Source organism: Chaetura pelagica, unplaced genomic scaffold (genome assembly GCF_000747805.2).
Source record: "Chaetura pelagica isolate M959 unplaced genomic scaffold, ChaPel_1.0 scaffold264, whole genome shotgun sequence".
NCBI lineage: Eukaryota > Metazoa > Chordata > Aves > Apodiformes > Apodidae > Chaetura > Chaetura pelagica.
The window spans coordinates 666,538-671,100 of NW_009953064.1; positions in this window are offsets into that span (position 1 = coordinate 666,538).

Sequence of the window (4,563 nt, forward strand, 5' to 3'; positions counted from 1 at the left end):
CGCGCTCCAGTGGCTTCTGGCTGGGGGAGAGGGTGGTCCCTGGGTGGAGGGGCTGGTGCAGAGCCTTGCACTCGGCCACCCTGGCTCCCAGGGAACAGCCCTGCTCCTGCCCCATTGTCTTCCTTCTCTGCCTCTTCCTCCTCATTCCCCGTGGGGCAGCGTCCCCTCTGCTGGACTCCATAGACCCCCTGTGCACTCGGGGTCTCCTCCCTGCTCAGGTTCCATGCCTCAGCTGCAGCGCTGGAGGAGGAAAAGCCAATCATGTCCCCTGCCCAGTTCCCAGAGCAGCCCCTCAGCAGGTGATCTTGGCGGTATGGGGTGGAGGTAGGGGCAGCAGACACCCTGGGGCATGAGCAGGGATGTGCAGGGCTACCATCCCTGCGCACTGCTGCTGGCCTCCATTTTGTCTGGGAGGAGGCAGCTGGCACTGGCACAGGTGCTGCCACCACCCCCAGCCTCCCTGTGTGTGACCAGCCAGAGCTACACCCCCAAACTCTGGGGGTTGCTGGGACCTCCCCACCCTCTCTGTGCCCTACCAGGCTGGTAACCCACTGGAGCTCACTGCCTTCTCCTTGTGGCTTTTCTCTTCTGTGTGTTCTAGCGTGCAGAAGAGAGGATGGAGGGAATGGTGGATGGAGGGTGAGGTGACTGGCTTTTGCAGCAGAGATGGGGAGCTGGCTGGTGGTGGGGAAAACCCCTCACCTGCAGCCTGACATTTGCTAACTGCGAATTTAATCCACATTGAAATTCTGAAGGAGCTGCAAATGCTGCCTCAAAGCCACGTCCCCCATCAGGGCAGGCTGGAGGCAAGGAGGCACAAGGCACGGTGCCTGTGATGGCAGTGTGGATTGGGGGGCTGGATTTCAGCTGGGGATGGGGGTCTCACTTGCCTGTGCTGCCCTCCAAGCCTCTTCCCCATCCCTAGGTGCTGCTCTGGGGAAAACTGCACTGTCATAGCCCCATGCCCTGCATGGGAGGGGAGGTGAGCAGGCAGCAGCCACCAGCCTGGGCTGGCAGGCACCGATGATGCCACATCATCCGGGCCAGCTGTCCCCGGGGTCCTGTATGGTCCCTTGAGGGAGGTCCCAGACAGAGCTGGAGGGCCCCAGGGAAGGCTCATTACGGGGTGGCTGTGGCTCAGGAGGTGCAGCCAGACGAGGCGTCTGCCCGTGCTGCTGAGGTGACGTGGGGATGTGCGCAGACAAAAGGAGAAACTCGCCTTGGGTTTCCTGTCGTGCAGCAGCTCTTCATCTGCCAGAGCTGCTGGTGGCCCCAGCAAGGCAGCCCCTGCCCTGTGCTGGGCTCAGGGAATGGGGCCCAGCACCGTTCAGACCTGGTATCCTGCAGCACCCAGGGGTCAGGCAGCACAGCATGTCCCTTCAGCATCTTCAGGGCAAGAGTTTGCTGCGAGGGGCTCTTGGGGACAGTGCTCCTTGTCCCACTGGTCACCTGCAGGTCACAGCAGGAGGGCTGCCAGTTGGTAGCCCTCAGAGTTACGAGAGCTCTCGTTAGCTAATCTCTGCTCAATTAATCTTAGCTGATCCAGTTAATCATGGCTCTCTAGCCCTTTCGCTTCTCACCCAGGGCTGGTGGGTGTGTCGCTGGGGATGGGCAGAGCACGGCAGGGCCAGGGTGAAGAGATGCTCTGCAGGACTGGTTGCCAGGTCTGGCCCTGGGGTCTCTGCTGTCCTCTTCCTCCCTTGTGGGAGCAGCCCTGGAAAGAGGCAGGGAGGGAGTAGGGAGTGGGGCCACAGTCCTGGCCCACTCACAGTGAAAGGTTAATAAGCGGCTTATTGAATTTCTCTCGATGGTGGATTAAGCAGGCGGTGGCTGAGTGTCCCCAGGCAGAGGCAGCTGGTTGGGCTGGAGCTGCCCTCCTGCCCTGCCTGCCCACAGCCTGGCTGCTGCAGAGTGTCTTCTCTCCCTGCAGGATGCTGAGCACCTGTGGCCAGTGATGGCTGGTGCTGCTGCCACTTGACGTGGGCTGCGGGCTGAATTCCTCCCCGCAGCCGAGCCAGGAAAACAAAGAGGCTGGGGAAGGGGCTGTGCAGGGGCTGCCAGCCCTGCCAGGGGTCCTCGTGCTGCTGTGGCAGAGATGGGTCTAGAGAGCTGCAGAGGAGCAGGAGGGACGGGGTGTGTTGCCAACTGAGGAAGCTGAAGGAAATGGACGGAGACAGAAAATGGAGCCGAGCTGGCTGCTGGCTCTGCAGCAGGGAATACCTGCGGGGAGAGGAGCCCACGCTGCTGTGCTAGGCAAGCCAGATGGCTCCCTGGAAGTGCTGGGATGCAGGCAGTGGCATGGCAGGGCAAGGGGAAAGGGTCTGCCAGTGAGGAGGGGGTTCTTTCAGCCAGCAAAGGTGGGCTACTGGTTTGGGGCGAAGCAGGCCCTCCTGGCAAAGGAGGGCAAGCAGCCCTGAAGGGCATAGAGCAAGACAAGGCACCCAAAAAAGTGGGAGAAAGGAGAAACCAGAGCTTCTTCAGGACTGGAGAGGACTGTGAAGGCAATGGAGCAGGGGTGGTAGGGAATGAGGGCAGGGTCTGAAGCTGCCCATGGCAGGCAGCAGCAGTTCCTGGAGCTGGTGGGGTCACTGATGGGTGTGCTCTTCCAGTGCCAGTGGCTCTTGCCAAGGGCTGTGCTGCAAGGTGGGAGCCTGGGGACCTGATCCACCTCTTTGCAGCCTGGGAGCTGGAGAGACTGCAAAGCTGGGAGACAAGAGCTGCCCTGGCTGTGGAGAAGGAGAAGGTGGGGTTTGACATGGGCAGTAGTCAAGTGCTGTGTGGGGTTTGGCCCAGCAACACATCTGTTGTCCCTGAGTGCCAGCAGTGCCACAGGGTGGACCAATGGCCTCATGAAGGTGCAACACTTCCAACCCAGGAATATATCCCATTGTTTAATGGGAAAACCAACTTTTTTGTTCCCCTTTGGCAAGGAGCCCTGTTTAATTTTTCCTTTCTCCAGCATGTGAGAAAGCAGCAGAGCGGGGAAGGCAGAGGCCCATTGGTAGGCAACAGCCTGCTCACTAGCTCAAGCACTCAATGGTGATGTTAAACACCTGCTTAAAATAATCTGCCTTAAAAAAAATCTCAAGAAAGCCTAATGCTTGAACTCTGCAGCTGATAGGATTTAAGGGTGTGGTTGCTGGCTGAGCACAGTGGGAGCTCCAGGGCTGTCCCAGTGAGGAGGGTTTAGGGACTCGTTAATGAGAGCAGCCCCCTACTCCTCCTGCTGTCAGGGATGGTTTTGAAACATAAGGAGCATTTTTGAAAAACAGCACTGACCTTCCAATACCTCCTGGCTGTGAATTTTTCCACTGTGCCATGAATATACCTGCCTCTAGGTATATTCACCCCCTTTGGAAGTGAAACTCCATTTGTCAAACCTCAGTTAGTTTTAAAGCCATCCCCTTCTCTCAGGATGCTTTTCACTCTTTGGATTTTTAAAATATTTCCCCCTCCTCTTTGTTTTCCACAAATTCAGCTGTATTTTTCATTTCCACTATGGGGAAACCCATGTCATGTTGAGGACCCAACCTTACTGCTCTGCTTCCTTCAGATCATGGTCTGTGTAACCAGAGGTGTGCCATTGCTCACTCCTGATCTCCTTCCTCCCAGAGTGAGCATCCCACTGGCAAAGACCAGGCTCCAAAAGCCCCAGGGGATTTGCAAAGACCCTTGCAGAAGTCCCACAGGCAGGAGTCCTGCAGGCAGGGATGCTGGAGGAGCTGGTGCCAGCCTGTGCTGTGGGGTGCTGGGTTCATCTTCTGCCAGCCAGCTCAGCATGAGGAGCCAGAGAGCAGGGGATGGGCAGGAGAGGGGATGGATGTTGGAATGGATTTTGTCAGGGCTGATCCTGATGGACCCTGTGGTCAAGGGAAGCATCCTTTTCTGGCCAATGTGAGGATTAACTGGGACTTGGGGAAGGTGGGTCCAGTGGAGAACCCAGACACTGATGCTGGGATGAGTGGCTGCTCTGGGAGATGCCAGAGAGTTCATTTCGTCTTGTGAGGTTCGTGGTGAATAATTTATTACAAAAGGAGTGGAAAAATGGTGATGACCTGCCAGCTTCAGCTGCCTGCAGTCCCCACCAGCTCGCTGGCTGGTGCTGCTGCTGACAGGGCACTTCTGCTTTTGCCCACAGCTGAATGAGAGGCAAATACCAGCAGTCAGGCTCAACAGTCATCTCCTTTCTCCACACAAATGCCATCGTTATCTTTCCCCACCTCCACCCACTCCTGCTGTCCAGTCTCTGCTCTGCTGGGGCTGGAGCAGAGGCAGGAAGCCTGGGTGATGGGCAGGGGGGATGTGGCTTTGCTTGCAGGGGTGGGGAATCCCTGCTAAGTGCGGTGGGCACGCTGGGGTGGGGAAACTGCTCCTTGGGGTCACGCTGGTGCTGACAGTGCCTACGTGGCTCTGTCCCCTGCTGTGGGTGGCCACCAAGTGATGCTGCAGGGTGGTGGAGGCTCTGAGTGCTGCCCTGGGGTAAGGGCAAGGATGTCCCCTGGGACTGAGCAGAGGGTCCTCAAGGGATGAAACAGAACGTCACATTTTGGGCAGAGGCATTCC